At 38.3% G+C, this 7,864-nt stretch overlaps 1 long non-coding RNA gene across 1 annotated transcript in view; it reads right to left on the bottom strand.

The window, feature by feature from the left end:
• Window positions 1-2,005: 2,005 nt before the first annotated feature.
• Window positions 2,006-7,864, bottom strand: part of LOC128247022 (uncharacterized) — a 15,976-nt gene continuing 10,117 nt past the window's right edge. The window contains exons 2-3 of the long non-coding RNA XR_008263427.1: window positions 6,315-6,472; window positions 2,006-2,362 (exon numbers count right to left, since the gene is read on the bottom strand). This is a non-coding gene — a long non-coding RNA (uncharacterized LOC128247022). The remainder of the gene's footprint in view (window positions 2,363-6,314; window positions 6,473-7,864) is intronic.

A 7,864-nucleotide genomic window follows, 5' to 3' on the forward strand; every position in this document is an offset into this window, starting at 1 on the left:
TATATATATATATATATATATATATATATATATGATGAGCTTCTTTCAGTTTCTGTCAACCAAATCTACTCACATGGCTTTGGTCGGTTATAGTAGAAGATTTGGTCGGCTTGGAGGCTATAGTAGAAGACACTTGCCCAAGGTACCATGCACTGGGACTGAACCCGGAATCCTAATGTGGGGAAGCAAGCATCTTGCCACACAGCCGCGCCCACACCTATCTGGGATTCTTTAAGGTGTGGTAGGTGATAGATGTTATAAGTCGAATAAAATATCCTGATCTAGCACCTTTGGCGAGGTAGGGGAAAGGAGCTTGCCGGAGTCCTATCTGTAGCAAGCTTTCGAGTCATGTCTTCTGGTTGAGGATACTTTCCTCCCTCCTTGCTACTCACCAGTTTCGGAGTTCCTCTAAGGTGCCATGGGGACTGCCTTCCTTCATAACAATAGTAATCCTTTCTACTATAGGCACAAGGCCCGGATTTTGTGGGGAGGAGGACAGTCGATTGCATCGAATCCAGTACTCAGCTGGTACTTCATATATCAACCCCGAAAAGATGAAAAGCAAAGTCGACCTCTGCACAGAGTGCAAGATGCATTCCTTCTGGGCACGGTCATATACATACACATATATATATATACACCCACACACACACACACACACACACACACACACACACACACACACACACACACACACACACACACACATATATATAAAGGAATGCATCTTACACTCTGTGGGGTTTTTTTTTCTCGGTGGGTGCGTTTTAATTTGTGGCCGTTGGAGCGTAACTTTCTTATGTCTGCTGATCATTGCTCTTGTTATCAATGCTGCTAGTGTCTTTGGGCATTATTTTACTCTGTGATTTGTTTGATTATAAATGCTTCCCGCCAATTTTCTCGTTTTTAGTTTTTTTTTGTTGCTATTTTCTTTTGTTTATCCTGTATTCTCAGTTATTTAATCCTTTTTCTTCTTTTATCTTATGTCGACTTTTATTTCTTTTGATTGTTAAGTTTGAGGCTGTCCCAGGTTGTTTTCAGCTTAGCTATTTCAGTTATGTGGGTAGGTTTTTTTTTTTTTTCTATGTTGCTCTGCATGATATGTTACTGAATACGCCTGCAGTTATTTTCACTAAAATGAAATATGAAGTTGAAGCTTTGCTTAAGTTCAATGATACTTCATTATATGTGTTTTACACTTCAGATTAGAAACAGTGTATTGAAAATCGAATATCGCTTATGTTTAGCAGTGTCTTAAAGAAGTTATTTACCCAAATTCTTTTAATATATTGATTATAACCTTCTCACTGATGTTTTCTCTAATATTTGAAAGGAATGAGTTGAACATTACGGTTGCTTTGGTAAAAGATGACCGCATTTTTTTGATTTACGCAGAGTCAGGAAACGATTAGCTTCTGAAGGCTTGATAGCATGTACCATATTTTCACTATTTGTTTTAAGGCGCTAATGTTTTAGTGAATAGACGCCATCTGCTCCTTCATCCTTCATCCACAGAAGCATCCAGAATATGACGGCTGAGCGGAGGTGAAGACTGCACTAGCAGTCGATTGGTGTTCTTTACGGCTGAGTAGGCTAAAGCAATGGGAAATAAAGTGCCTTGCTCAAAGTTACGAATCTAGGAATTGAACCCAAACACCTACTAAGTAACGTGCCTTCACTTGTATTCAACGTAGTCTAATTTCATTTTCTTTAAAAATTATTCTTTTGGTCGCAGTCCAATGATTGAAACAAGTAAAAGATTAGCCATACAATGCTGCGGTGCCATAAAACATGTTGACCGTTTGTAAGCCATTCATCAATTAAAAAAGAAAAACCTGACAATGCTTCAAAGCTACTTAACAGAATGACGTGAGTAACTGTCTCACTTTATTTCCTTAATCCCATCAATTAAAGACGAATACACTGAAACAATAACTTGAGTACTCAGACATAGAATATTATTTCCTTTATTAGCATTCAGGTTTCTTATTTCACTTGTCATCTATTGCCTTATCAGTTCTTTCTGACAGTTTATTAAATTTTACAGTTCATTTATTAGAATGTCCTATTTACGAATATAAAGTAGATGTGTATAACAAAGTCTTCACAGTGCATTCTGCATTTTAGTGGAACATCACTAAAGCAAGTGGAGAAATTTAAGTATCTCGAGGCCGTATTTACGAGTGGTGGAAAATAGGAGGTTGAATTGGATGCCAGAACTGCAGGTACCGCCAAAATAATGCGTCGGTTTTAGTATTTGATCCTCAGAAGAGGAGAGGTTGGTAAAAAATTAGGTCAAACTCGTTATCTTCAATTCGGTTATCGTGCCTATCGCGAATACAATTTGTTAGATGTCCAGTATCTGTGAAGATAAAATAATTTCAGTTTTATACTTTACGTTCAATCTTTGTTTTGTTAATCAAAGTTAATATATCAACACACAAAACGAGGGAGCTTCTACTAGACGGACCTGACGTTTTAAAGAAGAATAAGTAGCATCAAATAATATATCGAGGTACATTCAAGAAGTTTTGAGACTTTTTTTAAGAGAGGCAGTTATAACTGTCGTAGATTATTGTAATTTTAGTATATCATTATCATACATCTAATAAGCTGACTTGCCAAATGTTATTTCAGATAGAAAGTGACTGCTGTAACAACACTTCGAATACACCCAACTAAACAATGTTTCTCACAGTTAACTAGTTTGTAGAATGCAACCGGAGCATGAAGATAATTCGGAAGCTCGCTATGCAATAAAGTTTTGCGTTAAACTGGGCAAAAATGTAACAGAAACTTATGAAATGCTCCAGACTGTTTATGGATTAACTTGTATAAGCTGAGTATTTGTTTTTCGCTAGCACAAGAGGCTAGGTAAAGCAAGTCCACCGGAAAGCTCAAGATGATTCATCTTTCCGTCAGCAAGGGCCTCATCTACATCCACTGGGTTCCCTCTGATCAGTCAGTCAACAAAGAATACTTTGTCGTGATTTTCAGGGAGTTCAGGAAGAGATTTCGTTGTAAAAGGCCAGAGCACCTGCACCAAGACAATGCACCAGTCCACAATTCCATCTTAGTAATCAATTATTTGACAGAGATGGGCATCAAAATCTGCCCTTCACCCTCCCTGCAGTCCAGACCTTGTTCTCTGTGATTTTTGGTTGTTTTCCAAGCTGAAAGAGATGAAGGACGCTCTGACAAGGGTCTTGGTTACCTTCACTTTGAAGGAGTTCCATGGAGCCTTCACGAAATAACTGGAGCGCTACAACAAGTACACTGAAGTCAATGACCACCGGGCCTTCAAGCCTGAATAGGCTTATACAGCAGACCCAAAAGTGCCGTTTCCATAAAAGCATCGCCTGGGGTGGATCTCCCTCTACCCCACTCCCTAGCTCCTCTATTGAACTTCGGTCCTCTGAAATTCGCTTCCTGTTCATATCTTTCTTATAGGTGTTGATATACCATAATGCCTTTGCTTCTCGGAAGCTAGATGGACCCCACTCATCTTTCCTCCTTTCATCATCCTTGTTACGTCCAACCCCATCAGAACCACATTTATCAATACGTTGGTCCTCAGCAATCTCCCCACCAATCCATACCTTTTTCACAAACGCTGGCTTGCAAAGGTGCAGGAGAAATGTTACATCGTATCAATCTCACTGCCTCTTCCTCCAGACACAACAAGTAAATACAAATAGCATATGTCAAGGAGCATGTAACTAGTTACGCTCCAATAGGAACTTTATTTCAGACATTCCATCATTCTCAGAATATCTATGTTGACACAGAGATATTCAAATAGAGATATTTTAGATCTCCTAGCACTACTCCGTAGATAGACATAACTAGTAGGGCACGGCATAATTTCACTGGAAGTTATACTCTGTTAAAAGACTGTACAATTTAAGTTGTCTGAAGTTTCTTCACTGGAATGAATCAAATGCCAAATTCTTATACGTATTACCGAAGAAAAATATAGGTCATGGAACTTGATGCAAATAATTTTCAGCATCCTGTAGTGTAGAAAGTAGGTCAATTTAAGTCGTTCCATGCATCCTTTAAAGAAATAAATAGATAAAAAGGGCGAACAAAAAGAAAATGAAAGAAAGAAATTGTCCACTTTCAAAATAATAGCAACCGTAAAAGTGTATAACTGTAATATGCAAACCAATTATAAAGAAGTGCGTTTAAATTTAGATGAATGTGGGCGCGCTTTTAAGTATGTCTGTGTTTAGATTAGTAGTTGTTTTTATATTAATGTGGATATATGTAGGTAGGGAAAGAGTGACAAGAAAGTATAGAGAGAAAGCGCTTGGTTTTAACTATGCGAGAATTAAGGTCATTGTTGCCGAAGCCGACCACCACCTATTTCACTGAAGTTATTTAAAATGAAATACATTGATTGAAAAAGGAAATAAAATACGTAATAAAAACATCTTTGAAAACAGAAATTTAGTACTGAATCTTGAGAAGAAAAATAACAGAGTAGAAACAGAAAAATGAGAGCTAATCGGAAACATTCTCAGTGACAGAGTGTAAACATTCTTAGAAAGACTAGATCTATATTTGATAGGTGCAAGTCTATGTACAGTCTAGCTTTCTTATTATTTATTTAGCTTTTAAATTATTTCTGCCTCTACATGTCTCTTTTTCATCACTTTATATGTATGTAGGTATGTATGTATGTATGGTGTATTTTTGTACGTATATATGTATGTATGCATGTATGTATGTATGTATGTAGGTAGGTAGGTAGGTAGGTAGGTAGGTAGGTATGTTCTCTTTCTCTTTTTAATTTAGAGTAAACTTTGACCGGTCACCAACTTAGTAGCAAGGCTGTGAAGGAAAGCATCTGATATTGTTCACCATCCCTTAAATCCTAAAAAGGTCTTGCAGATTTTTAATCTTATGTATGTATGTATGTATGTATGTATGTGTGTGCGCTGATATGGATATGTTGGTAAAAAAACTCGCTTTGCAGCCAGTTGGTTTCGGGTTCAGCTTCACTACGCGGCATCTTGGGCAAGTGTCTTCTATGGCCCCGGACCGAGAAAAGCCTTATGAATGAATTTTTTTTTAAGATGGAAGCTGTGAGGAAGTTTGTCGTATGTGTGCGTTTGTGTTTGTCCCCACCACCATCGCTTGACAACCATTGCTGGTTTGTGAGGATGGTGGTGGTGATGGAAGTTGTCGTCGTAGTGGTGGTGATGGTGGTGGTGGTGTGGTAGTAGTGTGGTGTGGCTAATGATGGTGGAGTGGTGTTTGAAATTCTAAAAGAATCTGGACACATGTCAGCAAGTTGAAACTATTTCACTTTCAGTTTCCATTTAAAATAACACGGTGGAAAATGTGAACTTTCTCTGTGATGTATAAGTTGCAAACATAGTTTAAAAAGAAAAGAAGAATAATTTCAATACGCCTAGAGTCTGCAATGAAAATTTCGAAGACACGAACCTCTGATGCATATCAGGTGACAAGCGATGATTTACGCTGTCCACACCATCTAAAGCAGTGGTTCCCTAAGTGGGCGGTATTGCTCCCCTTGGGGCGGTGCAAAGTTCCAAGGAGGCGTTGAAGAAAAGTGGGGTGATTATGGAATAGCGATTCATGTAAAAACAACAAAACAATGGGTTCGTTAGGTTAAGTTTTATTTGCGAAATACAGTTGCTTCGAATTTGTTTCAGAAAGAGGTTTATGTTTGTGATAGTTATTTGGGGTGAGGACGCTAGGTATGTGGTTTGGGTGTCAAAGGGGCGGAAGCCCGAAAAAGTTTGGGAACCACAGATCTAAAGTTACAATATTACTTTCCATTATGCTGGCGTCTACGGTCGACTAACTGAACAAACCAACGCTTCACAATTAGGTAGTCTCTGTTCTGATTACCAACTGTTCACTTCTCTCTTGTAAGCTTGTCATGGGCGAGTTGCTTTGGTATGGATATTTATTCATACAGACGACATGAAAGGTCCTGTAAACTTGGTTACCTTACAACGTGTATGTATTTATTAGACTTTCACTCGTCGATGCATTTCTATGTCTACGCGACGTCGATTAATAAAAAGACTTTTCATTATAGATTTGTCTGTGTGGTTTTATCCGTCTGAAATTTCTAGCAAATCAACCCCTGTGCTCATTCCTTAATCAAAGGGCCCCATACATCTATAGATACAAACGCACGTATTCACACACACACACACACACACACACACACACACACACACACACACACACACACACACACACACACACACACACACACACACACACACATGGGTGATCTTTTCTTCAAAATTATTTGCTATGTTTATGCTTACCTTGAGATTAAATACAAGTTTGCACTTGTACTATAAGTAGACATTCCAAACAGGTTTTTCTTTTTTGTGCGTGCATGCTTGTACGTTTATATATATGCATACACACATCTCGCCACACACAAAATTAACTACATCTAGGTTCGTCCATAGTCAGATACCTTCCATGAAAAGAAAGAAAAAAAAGAAATAGTGATAATTGTTGTTAATTTAGGCGCAAGGCCAGCATCTTGAGGGAAGGAATAAATCGATATCCCCAACCCCAATACTTGACCGGGCTTTCTTAAGGGTTCCAATATACCTCAAGTATATTGAGCTAGTAACAAGTTTATATTTATGTACATCACTCCTTAGTGCTTCTAATCATATTATTTTGTCGATCATAGATGGATAAAAGTTAACGTCAGCGGGATTTGAACGTAAAGAACCAGGGGTGATGCTGCAAGACATTTTATCCAATCCGCCAACAATTCTGCCAAAGCGTAAATAACCCTTAGAAGGCATAGTAACAAGAAAATACATAAATAAATATACAATAAAAACGAGGAAAAAAAAAAAACGAAGTGAATTCAAAAACGACTAACGGAGGCCGGTGTCATAAAGTCAAACAGCTACGAAGCAGTACTGCCATAGGTAAAAATGTTTAAATTAAAAAATTATAAAAAGATAGTGAAGAGAAATGTAATGCAAACCACCTAGGGCTTAGGAAAAAAATTCCGGTCAGGAAATGATTTTTCTTCAGTAGAATTGTGTTAGTGTAGGAGAGCGATGAAAATTCTGATACTCCAAGAAATAAGTTAAAAATTAAGAGTATTCCCACAAATATTTATGTGTGTCGGGGGGGGGGGTATGTTAAATAAAGTGAGATAACCTCATTTTATTTAACATATACGACCCGAATTAGACTCCTCACTCATATTATTATGGAACCGGGAGTCTAACAGCGGTCATTCTGTAGTACTTACATAGCCTAACCTGCCTTTTGGGTCTTCTGGATATCAAAACTTCTCATAGACATATATATGTGTGTCTTGTCGAAGGTTTCCTTAAACCAATATGTCTCTCATGCTAAAGCGGCGAGCTGGTAGAATCGTTAGCACACCGGACAAAATGCATAGTCGCATCTTGTCCGTCTTTAGGACCTGAGTCCAAATTCTGCCGAGATCAACTTTGCCTTCCGTCCGTTCGGGATCAATAAAATAAGTTCCAGTTGAGCACTGGGGTCGATTTAATCGACTTGCCCTTCTCATGAAATTGCTGGCCTTGTGCCAAAATTTGGAACCAATATCTCTTTCGTGCTAGGAAACTTAGCTTCTTCTAGAATGATGATGATGATGTTGACAGCTTTTCTAAATAATGCTCATAGCGTCTGGCTCTGGCTTAGATATCTCATCTTGAATGTATGCAAGCTTTACTTTTGGCTGTGAGCAGTACTGATAGAAGACATGGAAACTTCCATATCTCCGAAACGTACTGAGTACAATTTTACACTTTCTTATGACTGTGTCATAGGGTCCGAGCTCTCTCTCTCTCTCTCTCTCTCTCTCTCTCTC

This window comes from Octopus bimaculoides, chromosome 2 (genome assembly GCF_001194135.2).
Source record: "Octopus bimaculoides isolate UCB-OBI-ISO-001 chromosome 2, ASM119413v2, whole genome shotgun sequence".
Taxonomy (NCBI): domain Eukaryota; kingdom Metazoa; phylum Mollusca; class Cephalopoda; order Octopoda; family Octopodidae; genus Octopus; species Octopus bimaculoides.